General features: G+C 26.7%; 1 long non-coding RNA gene across 1 annotated transcript; it reads left to right on the forward strand.

The window, feature by feature from the left end:
* The first annotated feature begins 8191 nt into the window (after positions 1–8191).
* Positions 8192–24271, forward strand: LOC149957270 (uncharacterized). The gene is made up of 5 exons (XR_016478197.1): positions 8192–8292; positions 8346–8433; positions 14427–14549; positions 14620–14830; positions 23383–24271. It is a non-coding gene; the product is annotated as an uncharacterized LOC149957270 (long non-coding RNA).
* Positions 24272–25016: the final 745 nt, after the last annotated feature.

Below are 25016 nucleotides of genomic sequence, written 5' to 3' on the forward strand. Positions count from 1 at the left end.
CTAAAGTTTGAAGGTAAGGCTAATTCGTTTGCATAATGTAATCGCTGGCCTGGGTAGTTTTTGTCTAGAAAATCTGAAATTTCAACTTATGCATTTGCTTACATTTCACAAATGACAATGCTTATTGAACGAAATAATATGGACTCCATTTAGAACGATAAACTCCACTGAAATCAAAACGATGTCATAGAAATCCCGTCTTTATATTTTTCAATGAAATGAGGCAGGGGCGTAGGAACCAGGGGGGCAATGCCCCTCCCTAAAATTTTGCTACTAATGTTATTCCACCTTCAATTTTTTGGTCAGTTGAAATCTTTAAAAACTCAAATTTTCAATTTAAAAGTTTATACAGCTTATAGAAGCTCAACTGTGTCTTTTCCCGCCAATTTACATAGTATTCAAACAGTAACACATGCATTCATTTTAAAAATTCAAAACCATTCTCATTTTACTATTGTGGATTTGTATATCTTAAATTCATAAACGACTCTAAAGACTAAAATACACTTCGTATGATAACTGTTGTTACTGTAAATGCCTTAATGACATTCGCGACCTATTTCTCACTCTACATCGTTCGGGGGCTAAGCTCCTAGACCCCCGTTTAATTTCTTTTTGCCCCATCCAACTTCTAAAACGTTCCTACGCCCCTGAAATGAGGAGCGGAAGGGAAGGCAATGTCTCCCCAAAACTTGAAAGTACATCATCCCCCCCCCTCCATCTTGAAACGATGTAACCGTGATAATTTTTAAACAGAAGATTTCATTTTTACCCCACTTTAATGAATAAACAAATAACGCGCTTACATGAGTTCCCTACGAGAGAATAGTAGCAATATTTTTTTTTATTATTTTACATTAAGTCATCCAGATCGCGATTCTGGTCGGACTTGGGAGTCTGAACTACAGACTTCCGAGTTCTACCAGAACCTTTGTTTTTAATGCTCCAGACGCTGATTGCCGTGATTTATATTAATCATTTCACTTACGGCTTGAAGCCATTTTTAACCGTTTTATATATTTAACATGTAAGTACATGTACGTGTTGAATCTAATTGTAGAGGGCGATACATGTTAGCCCTAACTCTAGATGACGATAATCGCGACTCGGCCTTAATGATTATAAGGGGCCCCAAAAACAGTTTCGCGGGAGGACCCAGAACCCATAGCTACGTCACTGAGAAAGCTACTATTTTTTAAATATAATTTATCAAAACAAATTTTATATTCTAAATAAATAAATTTGACGGATTTTATTTATCTTTAACTTCATTAGAATTGCTTGTGTATTTAACATTAATTAATACTAAACACACTGGAACCGTATAGGAACCGGAACCGATTGGTTCTAAATTTTGAGAACCGGAACCGAAAAATTAAAATTTTAAGATCCGGAACCGTAACCGAAACCGATAAAGCAAAAATTTAAGAACCGGAACCGGATCCGGAACCGAGATAGTCCAAAAAAGTGGAACCGTTGCATCCCTATTGGGCAGTTTGCCACCAGAGGGCGGTAAACCATGCCAATGTGTTATAAACACAGTTCAAAACGTGTAAAGTTTAATAACAATCGTACAAGCCTATTTATTAACATTAAAAAATGAATTAAAGAGCATAATAACGTCACGTTTTCAAGATCTAAACGTACACAATGTTGGCGAAAGAGCTAGGCAGTTCTCAATATTCCAAAAAGGTAAAAGTTCAATTTCCAATTTTGTTTTATAATAACTTCACTTTTATTGTTATAAACAAAAAGGTGTAAAATCCACCCAAAACCCATTCGGTTAAACATTACAAGGTCCTTTAAACAAAAACGTCACGTCCTATATTACTCTAAGCCATAAAAGTAGTGAAATCAAATAACGGGCAAGATCTGTAATTATATTCCCATAAACGTCATAAACTGGACTTATTTATCAACAAGTGATGTGCTCTGAAGTAATATGCTAGAACTTGCTCGTCCTAAGTGTTTTACTGAGTTAAAATCTTTTGTACAACCATAAAACATCTCAAAGAGAGTGGCTAATATTAGAAGAGACAAGTTTTCTTAGCTTAGCTGTAACGATTCTAATGATACAATATTAGTTTAATAATTTACCAAGTTAATTAAAGAAAAAGGTCAATATAAGATAAAAAATTACTTAAGAATGTATAAAGAGTGAACAAATCATAAAATTTACAACGTAGCGGACGAAAGGCAAGCATAAATATCAAGAATTAGTTCCTAAAAACAATGTAGATGTCAGCATTACCTAATCACGGGACCATTTCAACCTCCCGACCTTAGAGTTTTCTTTCGTTCTCGCAAAACGTGGCCCGGCTTGTTTATTTTATTTATAGGTGCATATATTGTTTAGATCGAAATATATTATCTACTCTGTTTAGATTTACTCTTTTGAATTTGGCAAATTACTGAAAGCAGACAAGTTGTTGACTGCAGTGACGTAATAACTGCAGCCAACAACTTGTCTGCTGTATTTAATTAAGGTTTAAGGAAAAATAGTAAATTTAAACAAAGAAGATAATATATTTCGATCTAAACAATATATTTGATACAATGCGATTCTTATATTAGCCATTCTCTTTGAAATGTTTTATGGTTGTACAAAGGATTTTAACTCAGTAAAGCACTTAGGACGCGCAAGGTCTAGCATATTACTTCAGAGCACATCACTTGTTGATAAATAAGTCCAGTTTATGACGTTTATGGGAATATAATTACAGATCTTGCCCGTTATTTGATTTCACTACTTTTATGGCCTAGAGTAATATAGGACGTGACGTTTTTGTTTAAAGGACCTTGCAATTTTTAACCGAATGGTTTTTGGGTGGATCCTAATTATCAGTTGATGAAATAGCAAAGAGTATTCCCTCAGGTATTCATTTTATATCTATTCAAAAGTGCCTGATAGATAACGGTTAGACTATCTCATCTGATTATTGTGGACAATAATCAGCTAGGCTAATACCCAAGGTACCACCTTAGGCCTTAGTCATCAAGTGACTTTTAAAGCCATTAATTCAGGTGGCCGGGTTACAATGCGTAGGAGGGTGGTGGCAAGCCCTTCATACAACGCGAGCCAACAGCTCCCTACACTAACTTTTACCCTTAACCTCATATAATTCAAATGCAATGTAGGTTGTTAAAATTAAATATTTAGATGTCATTAAAATTAAATGAATTGAATATTTTAAGTATTGTTTCACAAAACGTTCGCAAAAAAACTGTATAGTAAAAAAGACGATGGAATGTCGTATTTTTAGCAACTAATGTATTGGAAATTTTGACCGGTGACGGTGATCCGGGGATTTTTCCTCGGCGGCGGCGGCGCGGCAGTGCCACCGTCATGCGTCAACTTCTTTGTCGTAGAACCAAAATTTATCGGCGGCGTCGGCGTGGTGCGTCGTTGATATGAAATTTCGTAGAAAATAAACTCTCCTTTATTTGCACTACCAAAGTAATAATTGAAAGTGATAAAAAAGAAGTAACTTTTTGTTAAGCTGCAAAGAGACTAATATTAAAGGAAAACCTGGAAGCCTTGTTAAAAATATTATAAACCGTCGTCAGCGCGCCAAGAAAACATTGGCGGCGATGTTTTTTTAGTCCCCTTTTGTTTGAAACAAAATAAATACAAATCGTTTTCCCACAAGTACGCAACAGTTGTGTGCCATAATCGAATAGGTTGTTTCATTATTTAAAAGAATCAACAGGATATATTACGTAAATTTTCCTCTTAATCATCCCAGTGATGTAAGCTATTTGGCAGTTTTTCTTATAACACCGTAAATACTTCAACGGGTGAAAACGTCGTAATCAAACCTTCTACTAGTTTTTTCGTCGTGATAAAAATTTCCGCTCTAGTAGAAGAAAAATTACTTAATTACATTTTGACAGTGAAATATTTTATTAATTACGCCATAGCTCAAAAATATAACATTGACTTATCACGAAGTTTTTTTATTAATAACAGTAGCATCCAAACTTGATCATAATATTATCATACAGAACGCGGTTCACGAGGCATATCAGGAAACCCGATCACGAGAGTGTGGAAGCTAAATGGTAGGCCTATTTTTTTACTTGTCGACTAGATGACGTACCCTGTACACCTGCACTATTTGTTTCCATTGTTTTTTAGCATTGATAGAATTGATGTCGTTCGTTTAGCGTTTAAGTAATATTTACAAAATAACGTGACGTGAGATATATTGTTTTGAATTAATTACGTTGACTTTAAAATTTCATACCAGATACATGACTTATATGACCATACAAAAATATGCTTCTCGCGAAGTGAAAAGTGATATTTCGGCGTTTATATTTTTCCCCAAATACATTTCTTCAATTAATATATAATTGCATAGTTCTCACAATTAAAAGTCAACATTCCACGTTTCGTTGTCGTTAATCGGAACGTAATCGTGAAAAATAGACGGTAGAAGTCTAAAGATGCAATATGTTTCACAAGCCGATCTTTTAAAATTATATTGTGATAAAGGGGCTTGTTTTCCACCGTTTATTAGAATTTAAAGTTTAGTATTTTGTGATTGAAAACTTTAATTGTAAGCTTTTTTGTAGAAACGCAGTTTTTAACGACCTCTTTAGTTACTGAAAGAATGACCCCTTCTTTTAAATTGTGCATGGGGTCCGGAGTTAATTGTTTTATTTAATTGAAGCCACGAATTTTCCTATATTTTCCAAGTGATAATGATGCCTTGGCACTGTACGAAGAACAACGTCTTTTTCATTAGTTTTAGTTGCGATTACCGTGTAGTCGATCATATAAAATCTGCATACGCAACCATTACTGAAACTCGCAATAAAGCTAGCTTATTTATGTCAACCGTGATAAACTACCGAAAATATTGAAGCAAAAACGTTTGCGTTTATACTTAAGTATCCTAAAAATATTCCATCTTTTCGCCTTAAATTTAAAATATTAATATAAATTTAAAGTATTTAAATTTATACTTCCTGTATTTATCAATATCCTGGGACGTTGCTAAGAACACAAGATGTTTTATTCGGCCCCCAATTGTATCCCAACCAGTTAGAAAATTCGAATTCATCCAAATAAATCTTAAGTTGTACAACACATTCTAAGAGATTGGTTTTTGATAAGACTTCAGATGGGAAATCTAAGAATCTATCCTTAAAACCATGAGTAGTACTAATCTCATTTTGTTCGTTTAATTCCAAGGCCAGTCTATTGAAAATAGTTCATTTGAGGACAATCTTGTAGGTTTCAGATTTAACTTTAAAAATGAGTATTTCATTCGGGGTAAAGTTAAGGCACCAAGTTAATGGTAGTTTCAAAGCGAGTAATAACTCCAATTTATCAATATTGGTCTACAATTTCAAAAACATGCTTAAATTCCATCAGAAGTTCCAACATGTAGTTCAAAAATGGGTTGTTTAATTGTCTTTTAGTGAACTGAACAGTCTTCCACCTTATCTGAAATAAAAAATGCTAGCCAAATCGTTAAATACATTCAGAAAATGCTATTCTTGGTCCTTCTATTTCGAAATGCTTTAAAAAAATCAAACTGCTAGAGCTAATTCATCGGATTCTTAAGTCTGAGCGGTCAAGACAATGAAGCCAACGAATACATTAATGTAATACTCTTTTTGGCATTAGAAATGGGACAAAGAAAACATTTTGCATGTGCTCTTTTTTAACCGTGGCGACTGTCGCTTTGGAACCTTGAGAAAAACAGTTCTTAGTTTTCGGCATTTTGAAAGATTCACAAATTAAAGATGACGACAAAGTCCTTATAATTAAAATAACGCATGATCAACTGATTATTGCATTATAGGCAGGTCTGAAAATAAGAGGTTTAAATGAATTAAAATTTCAAAACGATGTAGGGTGGTGGCGCGTAATTTCGGACGCTTTTGTTTACATTTATTTTTTTTAATTTTCATGGCTGTACGCCTCCTTAAAAGGATGTATTTTAAGCCCCGGGAACCAGGCTTTACGTAGAACACAATTTTAAAATCGAGTAAAACGTTCATGATATTATATTATTGTTATTAAACGAGAGGCCTAAAACACCCGATTAAGTTAATGCCAATTTGTAGGAATGCCGCCCCATGCGCCTCTCGAAATAAGCTCTCATCTCGTCCACAGTCAATGGGTGATAAAAACCTTTATTTCTGCTAAAAATTCAACTTTTTCCTTACAAAACTAACACACGCGGGGTCATTTTGTCCTAGAATTAAGTTATTTTAAAGTAATTATAAAAACCTTTATGTAGCAGCTAATTCCGGACACCTTGAAAGTTCACTCGTTCATTTGCAATTTATAGAGAATAAAATTAAATTAAACGATATTAATCAAGACTGTTTAGAACGTTATTATATCCGTAATAATACAACCACAAGTTTTCCCGCACTTTAAGAGCGGACGACGCGTTATTTCACCTCCCTTTCGCCCCCTCATTTTTTCCCAAACACGGCTAGAAATAGGCCTCTCCTTAACCCTAAAACGTCGCCCTTCAGATAACGCGCGAAGTTGGAAATTTGTCGTTCGCTCTACCAAGGAGGATTAGAACTGGAGGGGACACTTAATATTAAATTCCTATGGACTGGATTTTGGTACGGCGTGTGCTGCCATATGTGTTTAAAAAGGAAAAACTTTTAATTCTGAAGATCGTCTGCTAGTTAGTCTTACAAGACAGTTGTTACTAGAAAGGTGGGAAATATGAACAGGCAATTCAAAAGAAAGAAAGTTGCTGGAAATAGTATTTAATAATTATCATTTTGTTTATCACAATATAAAGTTTTAGATTTGAAAAATACTTTTTTGGTAACACATTGTAGAAGAATACATTAGTAATAAACTTTTTTAATTTCCCAAATTTATGTAGAAATATATTAATTTCTATTAATATATTAATTTCTATTAATATATTAATTTCTATTAATATATTAATTTCTATTAATATATTAATTTCTATTAATATATTAATTTCTATTAATATATTAATTTCTATTAATATATTAATTTCTATAAATATATTAATTTCTATAAATATATTAATTTCTATAAATATATTAATTTCTATTAATATATTAATTTCTATTAATATATTAATTTCTATTAATAAATTAATTTCTATTAATAAATTAATTTCTATTAATAAATTAATTTCTATTAATAAATTAATTTCTATTAATAAATTAATTTCTATTAATATATTAATTTCTATTAATATATTAATTTCTATTAATATATTAATTTCTATTAATAAATTAATTTCTATTAATAAATTAATTTCTATTAATAAATTAATTTCTATTAATAAATTAATTTCTATTAATAAATTAATTTCTATTAATAAATTAATTTCTATTAATAAATTAATTTCTATTAATAAATTAATTTCTATTAATAAATTAATTTCTATTAATATATTAATTTCTATTAATAAATTAATTTCTATTAATATATTAATTTCTATTAATATATTAATTTCTATTAATATATTAATTTCTATTAATATATTAATTTCTATTACTATATTAATTTCTATTAATATATTAATTTCTATTAATATATTAATTTCTATTAATATATTAATTTCTATTAATATATTAATTTCTATTAATATATTAATTTCTATTAATATATTAATTTCTATTAATATATTAATTTCTATTAATATATTAATTTCTATTAATATATTAATTTCTATTAATATATTAATTTCTATTAATATATTAATTTCTATTAATATATTAATTTCTATTAATATTATTACATCTGAAGTATAAATATTCACTCTATGAACGCAGGTAAAAATTTGCATATTGTTGTGTTAAATGTGACGAAATTTAGCCAACTTCTTCTCTATTGGGGTTTTTTTTTTTTTTTCAAAATTTTCAGAGTCCAAATCTTTAGTTGCCAGTTTTCGTTTTGCCGCTTTTGGTTTCAATACTTTTTATCTTTCGCTTGTCGATTCATTATCTAAATATGTTGAAGTGGCTGGGAAAATAGTCAGAGTTCAAGTGGCTAGAATTAAACCAGGTTTCGGTTATGCAGATGATATCGAGAGAGGTTAGATTAACGTTTTGAAAGAAAGTAGTAGATTTAGTCCTGAGACCACCCGTATTTTGGTAACCAATAGTAATAGTTTTAGACATAGATTAATGAATAATAGGGCTCTGGGAATAAACGTGTTCATCGCGCAGTCTACCCTGAAACACCTTGAACAGACAATTTTTTGGCCAGTTTTCAGGGTCTTGTAACTTAGAAAATTCTGAAATATCAGCACTGACATGGAAAGACGCGTAAGAATTAAATTTAGTTTTGAGCTTTGTACATTTAATCGATTTTAGTTCAGTTTCGTCTAGGAAAAAATCCGCAATGGCACCTTCAGTAGTTTCTGGAGATAGCCTGGTCACAAAGAGTGCCATCCTAGTGGGTTTCAGGTGAGTGGTAGATGCCTTCAGTTTAGATTCCGTTTTGGTTCCTTTGTAGCTATCACGAACAGGTTTTTTTGATAATGGCGCTGTGTTGCCGAGGAATGACTGGGTCGGCTTTTAGCGCATTCGTCAATGTATTACGCGAGGTCTGCGCATTGGTGTTGTCTGAGCTAAAGGATGGTTGCTGGGTGTTGGTTGAAGTAAGACATCCAGCAAAAGAATGAGGTTCTTGAAATGGCGCCAGAGGAACGGTAGTGCAGGAAGTAGTGTTGTTACTTTTCAGACTAGCTATTTCAGATCTTAAGTCGGTTATTTCAGAAACGAGATTGCCAATAGTAGCTTTCGATGTCGCATTATCAGCGGCAAGAGACGATACCGTGTCATGTAGGTCTCTGACAAGGTCCACTAGTAGTATTAAGTTAGAATGTGATGAGTCGATGATCGACCGCTTGTCGCGAGTTAAGCTGTCGGTTTTGAGGAAATCGTTAAAGATATCATTCAGGGCATCCATTTCTGGTCCCTGAACAAACCCCTTAGGTAGGGTATAGCTGGAGTTTACAGACTCGTTCAGATTTTGATAACTATTAGCGCCCCCAGGATTTGAAGAGATAGAAGTTTCAGAGGTGTTCATAGCGTGTTTCAACTTTTGTTCCTTCTTTTTTTTCTTTGATTTACACGAGGAACAGGTGAAAAGACTGTGTTTAGGATAAGATCCATCCCAGAGATTGTCGAATTCCGCATCAGTTAAGTGAGAAACGCAATCACGATGTACACGCCTACCACATGTTCCGCATGGAACACGGCGTTGTTTGCCATAAAAATGTTTGGTACATTTTAAACATCTATCTGATGACGGAGCCATTGTCGGAGCGAGAGTAAAAAAAACGACAAATAAGCTAAGAACTAAATTTGTAAATATTAATATTTATATTTATTAAAATATTAATATTTATATTTATTAAAATATTAATATTTATATTTATTAAAATATTAATATTTATATTTATTAAAATATTTATATTTATATTTATTAAAATATTTATATTTATATTTATTAAAATATTTATATTTATATTTATTAAAATATTTATATTTATATTTATTAAAATATTAATATTTATATTTATTAAAATATTAATATTTATATTTATTAAAATATTTATATTTATATTTATTAAAATATTTATATCTATATTTATTAAAATATTTATATTTATATTTATTAAAATATTAATATTTATATTAATTAAAATATTTATATTTATTAAAATATTTATATTTATTAAAATATTTATATTTATTAAAATATTTATATTTATATTTATTAAAATATTTATATTTATATTAAAATATTTATATTTATATTAAAATATTTATATTTATATTAAAATTTTTATATTTATATTTATTAAAATATTTATATTTATATTTATTAAAATATTTATATTTATATTTATTAAAATATTTATATTTATATTTATTAAAATATATATATTTATATTTATTAAAATATTTATATTTATATTTATATTTATTAAAATATTTATATTTATATTTATATTTATTAAAATATTTATATTTATATTTATTAAAATATTTATATTTATATTTATTAAAATATTTATATTTATATTTATTAAAATATTTATATTTATATTTATTAAAATATTTATATTTATATTTATATTTATTAAAATATTTATATTTATATTTATATTTATTAAAATATTTATATTTATATTTATTAAAATATTTATATTTATATTTATTAAAATATTTATATTTATATTTATTAAAATATTTATATTTATATTTATTAAAATATTTATATTTATATTTATTAAAATATTTATATTTATATTTATTAAAATATTTATATTTATATTTATTAAAATATTTATATTTATATTTATATTTATTAAAATATTTATATTTATATTTATTAAAATATTTATATTTATATTAAAATATTAATATTTATATTTATTAAAATATTTATTTATATTTATTAAAATATTTATATTTATGTTTATTAAAATATTTATATTTATATTTATTAAAATATTTATATTTATATTTATATTTATTAAAATATTTATATTTATATTTATTAAAATATTTATATTTATATTTATTAAAATATTTATATTTATATTTATTAAAATATTTATATTTATATTTATTAAAATATTTATATTTATATTTATTAAAATATTTATATTTATATTTATTAAAATATTTATATTTATATTTTTTAAAATATTTATATTTATATTTATTAAAATATTTATATTTATATTTATTAAAATATTTATATTTATATTTATTAAAATATTTATATTTATATTTATTAAAATATTAATATTTATATTTATTAAAATATTAATATTTATATTTATTAAAATATTTATATTTATATTTATTAAAATATTTATATCTATATTTATTAAAATATTTATATTTATATTTATTAAAATATTAATATTTATATTAATTAAAATATTTATATTTATTAAAATATTTATATTTATTAAAATATTTATATTTATTAAAATATTTATATTTATATTTATTAAAATATTTATATTTATATTAAAATATTTATATTTATATTAAAATATTTATATTTATATTAAAATATTAATATTTATATTTATTAAAATATTAATATTTATATTTATTAAAATATTAATATTTATATTTATTAAAATATTTATATTTATATTTATTAAAATTTTTATATTTATATTTATTAAAATATTTATATTTATATTTATATTTATTAAAATATTTATATTTATATTTATTAAAATATTTATATTTATATTTATTAAAATATATATATTTATATTTATTAAAATATTTATATTTATATTTATATTTATTAAAATATTTATATTTATATTTATATTTATTAAAATATTTATATTTATATTTATTAAAATATTTATATTTATATTTATTAAAATATTTATATTTATATTTATTAAAATATATATATTTATATTTATTAAAATATTTATATTTATATTTATATTTATTAAAATATTTATATTTATATTTATATTTATTAAAATATTTATATTTATATTTATATTTATTAAAATATTTATATTTATATTTATTAAAATATTTATATTTATATTTATATTTATTAAAATATTTATATTTATATTTATTAAAATATTTATATTTATATTTATTAAAATATTTATATTTATATTTATTAAAATATTTATATTTATATTTATTAAAATATTTATATTTATATTTATTAAAATATTTATATTTATATTTATATTTATTAAAATATTTATATTTATATTAAAATATTAATATTTATATTTATTAAAATATTTATTTATGTTTATTAAAATATTTATATTTATATTTATTAAAATATTTATATTTATATTTATGTTTATTAAAATATTTATATTTATATTTATTAAAATATTTATATTTATATTTATTAAAATATTTATATTTATATTTATTAAAATATTTATATTTATATTTATTAAAATATTTATATTTATATTTATTAAAATATTTATATTTATATTTATTAAAATATTTATATTTATATTTATTAAAATATTTATATTTATATTTATATTTATTAAAATATTTATATTTATATTAAAATATTAATATTTATATTTATTAAAATATTTATTTATGTTTATTAAAATATTTATATTTATATTTATTAAAATATTTATATTTATATTTATTAAAATATTTATATTTATATTTATTAAAATATTTATATTTATATTTATTAAAATATTTATATTTATATTTATTAAAATATTTATATTTATATTTATTAAAATATTTATATTTATATTTATTAAAATATTTATATTTATATTTATATTTATTAAAATATTTATATTTATATTTATTAAAATATTTATATTTATATTTATTAAAATATTTATATTTATATTTATTAAAATATTTATATTTATATTTATTAAAATATTTATATTTATATTTATTAAAATATTTATATTTATATTTATTAAAATATTTATATTTATATTTATTAAAATATTTATATTTATATTTATTAAAATATATATATTTATATTTATTAAAATATTTATATTTATATTTATTTAAATATTTATATTTATATTTATTAAAATATTTATATTTATATTTATATTTATTAAAATATTTATATTTATATTTATTAAAATATTTATATTTATATTTATTAAAATATTTATATTTATATTTATTAAAATATTTATATTTATATTTATATTTATTAAAATATTTATATTTATATTTATATTTATTAAAATATTTATATTTATATTTATTAAAATATTTATATTTATATTTATTAAAATATTTATATTTATATTTATATTTATTAAAATATTTATATTTATATTAAAATATTAATATTTATATTTATTAAAATATGTATTTATATTTATTAAAATATTTATATTTATGTTTATTAAAATATTTATATTTATATTTATTAAAATATTTATATTTATATTTATATTTATTAAAATATTTATATTTATATTTATTAAAATATTTATATTTATATTTATTAAAATATTTATATTTATATTTATTAAAATATTTATATTTATATTTATTAAAATATTTATATTTATATTTATTAAAATATTTATATTTATATTTATTAAAATATTTATATTTATATTTATTAAAATATTTATATTTATATTTATTAAAATATTTATATTTATATTTATTAAAATATTTATATTTATATTTATATTTATTAAAATATTTATATTTATATTTATATTTATTAAAATATTTATATTTATTTTTATTAAAATATTTATATTTATTAAAATATTTATTAAAATATTTATATTTATATTTATTAAAATATTTATATTTATATTTATTAAAATATTTATATTTATATGTATTAAAATATTTATATTTATTAAAATATTTATATTTATGTGTATTAAAATATTTATATTTATTAAAATATTTATATTTATTAAAATATTTATATTTATTAAAATATTTATATTTATTAAAATATTTATATTTATTAAAATATTTATATTTATATTTATTAAAATATTTATATTTATTAAAATATTTATATTTATTAAAATATTTATATTTAGTAAAATATTTATATTTATTAAAATATTTATATTTATATTTATTAAAATATTTATATTTATATTTATTAAAATATTTATAATTATATTTATTAAAATATTTATATTTATATTTATGTTTATTAAAATATTTATATTTATTTTTTTATTTATTAAAATATTTATATTTATATTTATTAAAATATTTATATTTATTAAAATATTTATATTTATGTTTATAAAAATATTCATATTTATATTTAATAAAATATTTATATATGTAATTTTATTATATTTTTATATTTTTTGCATTATAATTTTTTAATTTGCAACTTCTTATATATATTTTTATTTATAATTTATAATATATTTTTTAATCTGTAATTATTAAAATATTTAAATATTTTTTACATTTATATTAATTATCTATATCGTGTATTATATTTTAATACGTGTCGGAAATTAGAAGCCAGTGGTCGGAATTAAAACCCTCTAGGTCGGAATTAGAAGCGAGTGTCCGGAATTAGAAGCGGGTACTAGCTTCAGGAAAAAGGTCATAGAAATATAAATATCAGATGATTTTCACTCGAAATAGGTTTAAAAGACGCGCGAAAGTTCAAACTATGGAATACGCTATAAAGTATTTATTTCAAATTAATTATTGGGTTATGTTTCAATCGATTTTTAAAAAGTGTCCGGAATTACAAGCCACCACCCTATTTGTTAATAGATGCTTAACTTTGTTTAAAAATAAAATTATGAAATGTAAAGCAGCTAACACAAAGAGAGAGAGAGAGAGAGAGAGAGAGAGAGAGAGAGAGAGAGAGAGAGAGAGAGACAACCAAATGCTCAAAAAAAATTGAAATTTCATTAAAGGCGCCACCGTAACGCACTACTGGAGACAGTAGGCCGGATATTGTATATTGTTTCTTGGTCTATGATGAATCCGAGGTTGAATACACCTTGTGTTAAAATATTTCCTAATCTCTGATTTAGAATGTAAGTGTTAAATTCCAATTTGTATCAATAAAATGTTATAATTACGTTTTAATTCCATGACGAAAATCAGAAATGCCAAAAACGAAATGACCATGAAAATATAAAATATTCTGAATAGATGTTTAGCGTTTATGAGATCCAACTTTAAGGTTGAACCCAACTCGTGCCGTTTTTCGCCAGAGGTAAAGTTTCTCATCAATTCCGCGTCCCATTTGTTCAGAATACCGAAAGCTCGAAAACGATTAATTCTGTCATGAATACAAAGAACCACAAAAATAGTGGTAAGTATCTAAATATTCAAAAACTAATGGCTAGCATTATAAACATAATAGTTATAAAAATTACAAGTCCTACTCTTCAAAAAAATTTACTGTCACTCTGATTCCCTTATGACCTATAATTTAGATTATGTTTGTTATTACTCAGAATCATTTACGAATATTTACTGATTAAGGCACTTTTCCGCTAGCGATATTCTATAAATTTTGGTCTCCAGTTTATCCGGTTCAACAAAAGGTTTACTTTTGACCTATTATTAGCCTTATTAAACTGCCTACAAAATAAAATAATTTTTATTTATCGTTAAACCAAGGTAGTTCTTAATCAATTGTAAACCATTGCAACAGCAAGACCTTCTTAAAGAATACAAACACAGAAAAATATGAAATATCCTTGTGTTAAAACCACAAAGGATAAATTGAAAACGTATCTTACATAATATTGAAACATTCGATATTTCCGAAATGTTTGTTGAAAGCGATGACGGTGGTTTTTAAAAACAATTTTTCCGGAACCATCCTAACTTTGCCCAATAGATTTTTCTTAAGTATGAGATGTTTAAATTTCTTGGCCATAATCGGATACGCCATTCCTTTATCCACGATGCATTTAAAAATATCTTCGGTTTTCGGATAATGATATCGAAAGGTTTTTCTTGCGAGAATAGAGAATACGGCCATATTCTGCCAAATAAAATATAGTTGTATATTCTTATGTAAATAAATCATTATTTCAATATTTTTTCGTCCCAAAGTTTTACCATTGTACTGTCAGACTTGTACAAATCCCTGAAGAAGGAGGAACAGTTCCTCCGAAACGTTGGATTTTTTAAATAAATATATTGTGAATTTAAAAAAAAAATTAAGCCACTTTTCAATAATTAATGTTAATCAGAAATAGTTTTAAGACAATTTAAAGGACACAAAATTAAAATACAAAACACCCCTGTTTAAAAAATGGCCCTCTTCTGGTTTTAATGTGGCTTCTGTTGCGTTTTGCTTTTCCCAGTTACTAAAGTAGCCCTTGTTAGAGTAGCCAGGTAAAACGAACAAAAGTGTTATGTTAAATTTTTCCCCATTGCTTTTTTAAAAGGACAACTCATTTCAGTGGACTTCGGAGTCATAGGGCCTAATTCGAGCTCTATGCCTAGGCCACAAATTAAGAGAGTTTTAAGAAAACGCGCGTAGAAGCTGCACGCTGTCGTTTAGTTTAGTACGTTTTTATTATCTGCACCAAGGCACAACCTTGGGCCTTGTTAGAGTGCGTAGGAGGGTGGTGGAAAGCCTTTCATGCCATGCCAACCATCAGCTCACTACACTCACTATTTCCGATAACCTCAAGAGGATTTATGGAAAGTGAAAAACCCTTTAACCAATGGGGAGTGAATTTGCGCAAAAAATGTGGGTGTTTGTGGGAGAGCTTTTGGTTAGACAGGAGTTAAATATTGTACATAAATGAAACTGCTTCATTAATTACAAAAAAACTTTAATGGAAAATAAATGTTCGACAGTATTCGATGGATGTCCATCTCCAACAAAGGGGATAAATACACTGAATTATTAGGAGATAAGCTAAATTAAAAAAGGGGTTAATAGAGGTGGGCAAAACAGATAAATTAACTGCCAAAATATCGATAAACCATAGAAATTGCGGTTAACTGTTTATTTATAGATATTATCCACGGATAGAAAGGGATTTAACATGCAAAAAATAATTATATTTTTCGGATAATCGTCGGTTGTGGATTAAAAAAAATGAAGTGATTAATTCTTATCCAAACGCCGACCTCTAGGGGTTGAGCACTTTTCTACTCGCGTTTCTTGGAGATTTGGCTGCTTCGCCAAATCTATATATATAAAAAATGAACCAGGGCGAATATCTCAAAATATGTTTTAGGTACGATTTGGAAATTTTCAAGTCGTATACATGATATAGGGGGAAACCTACTGCGAAAATGTCGATGACCGTGAACCAGGTCTTCAAGGTCATCCAAAAACTAACCCGAGAACCGTAAGGGTAAGAAATTTGGTTCCAAATAGACACGTGTTCCACGTGGCTTTTTAAGTACAAATAGCTTTGACCTGATCGGATTTGACCAATAGGAAGCCGAGAAATGCTAGATGAAAAACCAGAAGGTCGTTAAGTTGATAACGTGTCGAAAGCGAGGTTCGGGAGCTGATAACTATAAAGATACTCGTGTTAGAGTACTGAAATTTGCTACACATACTCATCAGGATTGAGGGTCTTTAGTTTAGTAATTTCAATGACCTTGAACCATGTCTTCAAGGTCATCCAAATACTAACGCGAGAACCGTAAGTGTTAGCAAAATTGCCGCTGCTAAGCGCGCATTTCTCCCATATTCATAAAATAACCGAACCATTTCGCCCTTTTCTCGTATAGTATACATAACTTTATTATTTGTACTTACAAAAATAAACTTCAAATGAATATTAGGCTTAGCGTAAAATAAAATGACATTTGAAAATATTTTTCAATGTTGTTGTCATGACGACCACCTTAATAAGTTTGTCTAGCAAATTTCGATGTAACACGAATTGGTTTCGAGTTATGTGCGTTTTTTTTCATTTTTCATTTTAATGACCTTTGTGATTTTGAAAAACAGTTCCTCGACTTCCTATTGGTCAAATTTGATCGAATCAAAACTAATTAGACCTACAATGTGACGTGGAACACTTTTCTAATTGGAATCAACTTTCTAACACTTACGGTTCTCGAGTTAGTTTTTGGATGACCTTGAGGACATGGTTCAAGGTCATCGATATTTTTAAACTATAGACCCTCAATCCTGGTGAGGATGTGTAGCAAATTTCAGTACTCTAACTCGAGTATCTTTAGAGTTATCAGCTCCCGAACCTCGCTTTCGACACGTTATCAACTAAACAACCTTCTTGTTTTTCATCTAGCATTTCTCGGCTTCCTATTGGTCAAATCCGATCAGGTCAAAGCTATTTGTACTTAAAAAGTCACGTGGAACACGTGTCTAATTGGAACCAAATTTCTAACCCTTACGGTTCTCGGGTTAGTTTTTGGATGACCTTGAAGACCTGGTTCACGGTCATCGACATTTTCGCAGTAGGTTTCCCCCTATATCATGTATACGACTTGAAAATTTCCAAATCGTACCTAAAACATATTTTGATATATTCGCCCTGGTTCATTTTTTAGTGGACACCCTGTATATATATAATCGTCTTTGGTACGACGCGACGTTACTTTTATCTCGCTCCAAGAATAGCGAGCAGTTATTATTTCACCTCACACACTAATGAACATAATTTTGAAATAATCCTCTACAAATAACGCTCTCTATTTTGATGTTAGAGCAACAATTAATATTTCTAATTTGTATTTTATTTTGGCTTTTTACCACAAAAGCAGTTGTAAAAGAAAGTTGTCTCTGTCGGTATGATGCCTATTTTACCAGCAAGGTAGTTGAAGAGTAGACTAACCTAGAATGATATGATATTGACCAATAATTAACGGTCGTGTGGTAAGAACTAATTTGGCTAGCTAATTTTATGAAGCTTTGGAGATATTAGCCACTTCGAGCGATAATTGCGCGTGGCGTTTCGCCTAATATGTATTCACTTACTTTGATGATCTCTGATTCCGAGTTGCCAATTTTTCCACCTAGAAAATGGTTTTGTTTTAGAACTGCCAAATCCAAGTCTCGAATGGTGTTTATGGGTGGTTCTCTTGGTTTGAAGCTAGTTTCGGCTGTTAGCTTACAACTGTATATTGTCTTGATGGCTAAAGCCAGAAGAAACCAACAAATTTTCAACTGGCCAACTCCGAACGTAGGGCAAGTGTCAAAATTTATTTTTTTATTTCCAAGGTTCAAAATCCCTGTAGGTGTAAATAAAAAAATCAGAGTCAGTCTTTGGTGTGGACCGTAAAATTTGATTTGAGATGAAGCAGCGGTAATTATTTGTTCTACCAATTGGTACAGAGTTTTGTTTACTCTAGCGCCCAACAAAATGTTTTATGGATAATATTTTTTTATTTTATTTTAATTGTTTTGGTGAACGTCATGATATTACACACTTCTTTAATTCATGGATAAATTTAGATTGGTTTGAAATTTAAGCTTAATTAATTGAAACTTTATAAAGGAATATTCCGCCACTGACTTTTATTTCATTTAAACAAAACTGCTCAAAATAGTATGCGTACATTTCCTCCAATCGTTATTTTCCCATGCATCCATCCGATGATTCCTATACGCAGTTTGATTCTTGAATCAAAAAACGTATCCGTAATACATATTAGAATTAATTTATATTTATTAGTTAACGGAAGTAAAATTTTTTTATGATAGTATAAACGTTCATTGAAATGTTATCAATCGATTTGACTGTTTGCCTAAATCGAAATAGTGATTTATCCCTGGAATTTGCTCAGTCCACATAATTTAAAATAAGAGTAAAAATATCATAAAAGGTAAAGTTCCCTTTGGTTTATCGTCATTTGCTTCCATTCGTTCTTGCGGACTCGTAATTGTGATGTATTTAAAAGTCTCACCGGTAAATTTTAGATTGTTCCCTGTAGATTTTCTCTTATTCAATCCCAAGTAAAAGAGTCCAAAAAAAGACAAACATAGCGCAAAATAGACCCATTCCTAAAAACAAATGTTACAAGGATGTCAGGCGTTGGTTTCATTTCTGCTAATAAATTATGATCATAAAAATAAAAGCTGGCTACACAAGAATGAAGATAATCTAGTAGCTCTCCCCACTTCGTTCGTAAGGGTAAATTATTTTCCCGCAAACGTACATTTACTATTAAACTGAATGAAAGGGAAGCAAGTCTGTTACAAACAACCCCGCAGGTACCCTGAATGGTCTACAGATAGGTTGAAAAGAATGATCGTTCAAATTATCAAGCTGGGCTGGATGTCAACTAAATTTCACAGTTCTAGGAAGACCAGTAGAAACGTGGAGGAAATTCCTTCGTAAAAAGGAGCCCTCAACGGCTAATTTAGGTCAGTTTATTCCTCGATTTCTTAAGCCCTCTCTAATCGGATTGATAGAGTATGCATAATCTTATTTTTGGTGTGCATTACAATTTTTTTAATTAATTGAATTTTTTATTTAGTTTACTTAAGACCACTCTTTTGAGTAAAAGAGTGTCTCTATAATGATTTTGTAGATGGTCCGTCCAAAACGACCCTTTGAAATTCCAGTAAATCATGGAAAATAAGTCGAAACTGATCAAACAATATATAAATTGTACTTAAAATGGTGAGGTGACATCATTCAAATTTGTGCCCTTTTTATGTATAGAGAAATGAGATATAATTGGGAACTTCCGTCTTTGGGGTGTAAATGATTAATTTCCCTGATAGGTAAATTATTTTTAACGCAAACAACAGGAAAGCGATTCCTAGTCAATTATCCGTAGAAATTAAATGAAAGAAGTCTGGATTTTTCAATGGGTTTGAGTCACCATTTTGAAAGATGGATACGGTTACCCATGCGAAACATCGTGGGATAACTTGTCGTAATAATTTTGTGAAGTAACTTGTTAAAAGGTGACAGAAGCGAAGCTTATATATATATTTAAAATATAAACATTGCTAAAATTAACCTAATACAAAAAAATACCTTTCGATTTTAAACCAGTCTAAAAAGAAGTTGGAATTTTTTTTTACATATTTTTATAAGTTTATTTATCAGTCAGCTTAAAATGTAAATAAATTTCAATAAAACCTTTGTAAAATAATTAAATGCGCGTCTACTCAATGTTAAATTATCTTTAAATTCAGTTTTAATAATTTTTAAAAGCCCTTTTATTAAAGCCCTAGAACTCGATCACATCTGATTTCAAATAATTAATTGAAAGCCCATTTATGAATTTAAATAGTGGAAGCATAAAATTATTTAAGAATATAATACTACTGTATTATAACATTATGAGTAGGACTTGGTTAGAATATTTTAACAGTTTATCAAATTCCTAGTGTTTAAAAATAATAATTTAATAATAGTCATTTTTGCGATACTATAGGATAATTAATTAATAAATTTGGACATTCTATCAAAACAATAGTTTTGTAATTACTAGAGGTATGTGTGATACGAAAATCCAAAATTACTCATCGTCTGTTAAATTAAAGTTGGTAGTTTTGGCAATTAACGTGCTAACACAAAACGAGAATTTACCTAGTTGCTGGATGTATGTTTTCTAGAAAGTTGAAATTTGTACTGTACATTATACGTGCCGGGGGACACTTTCTACAAAATTGCGTCTAAATCGAAGAATATTTTCACGATTTTTGAAAATTTTAATTTTAACTGCTAGGTGCTATAAGGCACGTATAATGTACAGTACAAATTTCAACTTTCTAGAAAACATAGTTTTTGAAAAAAATCAGTTTTTCGAGAAATAAAAAACACCCTGTATATTGAAATATCGGCTGTTCTTTGTTAAGCGACAGCAATCAATACCTCTACTTGGAATGCTTATCGTGGCAGATTTTCGTTTCGAAGTGGCTGTCGGTTTTTTTGTTAACAAACAAAAACAACGTGATATGGGAGCCGTCAGAGTGATCTTACCATACGCGATACGGCAAGATAAGCATTCCAAGTATAGGTATGGACGGGAGACTCCTGGTATGGATTCCTGTAACCGATTATTTCACAGTAAGTCCTCCATCATAGTTTACAGATCGTGGATGTGATCTGTATATCGTGCAAAGTATATTGCTTACAGCTTTATAGCTCAATATACAAAGACAGGGCAAACCTTTAAAGTTGACCATTTCCAATTAAATCTTTTTAAGGTTTAAGGTAATATTAAGTTTATTTAGCTGTTGGCTAGCGAGGCATGACGGGCTAGCCACAACCCTTCTACGCGTATAAATCGCCACCTGATCTAATGGCTTTAATAGTCACTTGATGACTTAGGCCTTGGGTATTAGCCTAGTTGATTATTAAAATAAAAAATAAATTTTATGTTCTGTCACCAAGTTTGATCAATTTCCCATCCTGGAATTTATTTTGTTTTAAATATTTTTTAATATTAGCTAGCTCACAATTTACTTTTATGACATCTTTGTTTTATCTTCCAAAATAAATTAGCCATCTTTCAATAAAGTTTGTTTATTTATTTGGAATTACCCTTCTTATGTTGACCGAAACATTAAAATCTCTAAGTACCAAATTTGTTTTTACATTCAATTAAGATAATTACGAACTGTGGTCAAAGTTATTTTAAGAAAAACATCGCCTATACCAGGGAAGTCCAAATTTCCTATTTTAAGGTCTTAAATCGCCTTAATTATTCTCTCCATTTTTTATTAATTATTCTAACTTTATTTTCAAAAAAAAATCATTTTAACGATCAACATCACAATTTTTGAGGGTCCATAGCACAATCTTCAAGATTAGGTTCGAAAATTTAAAAGATTTTCCAATTTCCCCCCTTACATAAATTGTATTTTTATCAAATTTGATGATGGTGAATTCGATTTAAAAAAATCAATACCGACCTTTAGAATGGTGAGATTGACCTTTAAAACAGGTATTTAAAAAAAACTTAAAGGAAAAGTTTGGTTCCAACTTCCAAGTTTTCTAGCGCTAAAACTATAATTTACACTCTTAAAAAGAAAATACAAGTGAAGAAAATTTTTTAACGAACCTTAATAATTAGTTATAAATTAAATTAAATTCATTAACGCTGAATAACCCAATAACTTACTACTATCACAACATTTCTATCACAAACTATTAGTGATTAAATAGATATTCAGAATCAGAATATCTTATAAATCATCATCATAATATCATAAAAATATTGGTAGCGTATAAAACTTATTAAATAGCCCTAAATCTCTCTATTTCCACTCCAGTTTCGTAGCTTGTATATGCATTTACATCATCTTCAGGAAAGTTTTTTCGTATGTCAAGAATTGTGCAAAGTGGGACAGCGTTGCGAATACCTATCTCGAGCTTCTGAAAACTGAGATGCGTATACGTTCGATAAGCTGTTTAACGATATGTTCTAAAATATAAAATATAATTAGTTAAAGTTACATGTAAATTTGAATATAAAATTACCTACCTGTTTGTAAAATTTTCCGGTAATTGTCTTTGACGAGCGTGCAAATAGCTCCTATAAGTGGCGCCCATAGCACGCATGTCATTAGTTACACACTGAGCTGGTTCAGCTCCATCAGATTCATTTTAGTACTCAATAACCTTCCCAATTTGTTTGCAACAGATGAACCCTCTCCTTACATCCTTCCAACTGAAATATCTCTTAGGTCAACCCATTCAGGGACACATTTCCCACAAGTGCAGTTTTTTGATTTCCTCTAAATTGATTTGAATTTGGGCATTACTAACTATCTCATTTCTTCGTTGATTTTCTATTTCCCTGAGTTATTTTTCTGTATATTCCGGTTCCACTTCATGGGGATTTAAATGAAGCATTTAAGATTTATTAAATATAATTGCAAAAAATTAGAGAGAGACTGCTATAGGCTTAAGAAACACAGCAGACGATTTATAATCTTGTATTTTTATTGGCCAGTCTAAAACAAACTCCCGCCAACGATTGAGGAGTCTGTGAGTCATGCGACCACAAAGAGAGAATCACGTTGAAAACACAGCATGTACAACGGTAAGCCTGCTTTTATCTCTATTCGGATAGAACAAGAGAGAGTAGGCTCTATAGTTTCGTGCGTGGTGTCTTCGGGGACTGATCGATAATTTTTTTTGAAATCGGTAATGGCGGCACCCAAATTTCCGCGTTAATGAATTTAATTTAATTTATAACTAATCATTAAGGTTCGTTAAAAAATTTCTTCTATTGTATTTTCTTCTTAAGAGTGAAAATTATAGCTTTAGCGCTAGAAAACTTGGAACCAAACTTTTCCTTTAAATCGTTAAATAACAAAAATTCTTTAACGGGTTCATTTCGACATTAAAATAATTTCTTTCTTCAGAATTCATTTTAATTTTATTTTTGAGCACTCCTTGTCTTAGGTTTAAATATGTTTTGAGAAAACACCCATGAGAGTACGGTAGCCAAGGTGGCAAGGGACCTATAATGGAAGGTATATCATCTAGGTGGTTTATTTCTGTCCTACTTGAAGCGTGAACGGCGAGAGGAAAATGAAACCAGGATGTTCGTAGTTGGCGTGTTTTCTTACGAAGAATGAAATGGTGTCGTCGAAATAGGAAGCGGAAAAATAAGCTACTTCCGCCCTTTCAGCATTGGCGGAGATGGTGTTCAACGCAAAATCACAGTGCTGTAGAAATTTAATTTAAATTTAATCAATTTACCAAAATTGTAAGTAACAATAACCATAACTACGCATTTTGGGTAACTATATATTCTTGATAATATTGTTTACAAATAATTCTTTGGTTTTTAATTATTTTGTGAAATCAATTTTTTTTGCATTTGTAAAACAACAGACGGGTTAAAATCACACTTCTGGACCGAGTTTTAGTCTTCATTACATAGTTAATATGAGCCTAAAGACAATTATATCGTTTCAAGAAAACAATAGATAAAATTAAAAACTCTTCCTTCTCCTACATCACTTCCTAGATTACTAACCCTTGAATCTCTTAAATAGTCGTGATTTTGTGTCTTTATTTTGCAGGCATTAGGATCAGACGTCTGAATAAAAAGGAAGCTTACATTTTTTTGAATGAGCCCAATCAAACCTGACCAATTATTATCCTTTAATTTTCTTCCAAATTCCATATCTTTTGGAATGATTGGTTCGTAACTGAAATTAAAATAAGTCTTATTGTTTATGTCGAAATGGAAACACAAATAAACGAAGAGTTGAATGTGATAGAATGCCATTGAAAAGGGGTCTATATTTTTGGTTGAAAATTAACTAAGACCAAATCGATTTTTAATCAAAAAAATGTTTTCGCCCCATGAAAACCGTTTTATATAACAGCCTGGAATTTCTCACTCCACGGTTCACGTTCAAGTTTTTAAGCCAATTCTGAACCCCTTTTTTTTCTTGAACTATTTACTCGTAGATAATTAAAATTTTGAACGTAAGCGTAATAAACTTAATTACCATACATCTTAAATACGGAAAGTAATGATAAATTATAAAATTATCAATAAAAAAGGAAATTTGTATTCAATTAAAATGAAAGAATTGATTGTAAAATGTTGAATGTGTTTGATATTAG

The sequence above is a fragment of the Leiobunum rupestre genome, chromosome 2 (assembly GCF_980474605.1).
Source record: "Leiobunum rupestre chromosome 2, qqLeiRupe1.1.hap1, whole genome shotgun sequence".
Taxonomy (NCBI): Eukaryota; Metazoa; Arthropoda; class Arachnida; order Opiliones; family Sclerosomatidae; genus Leiobunum; species Leiobunum rupestre.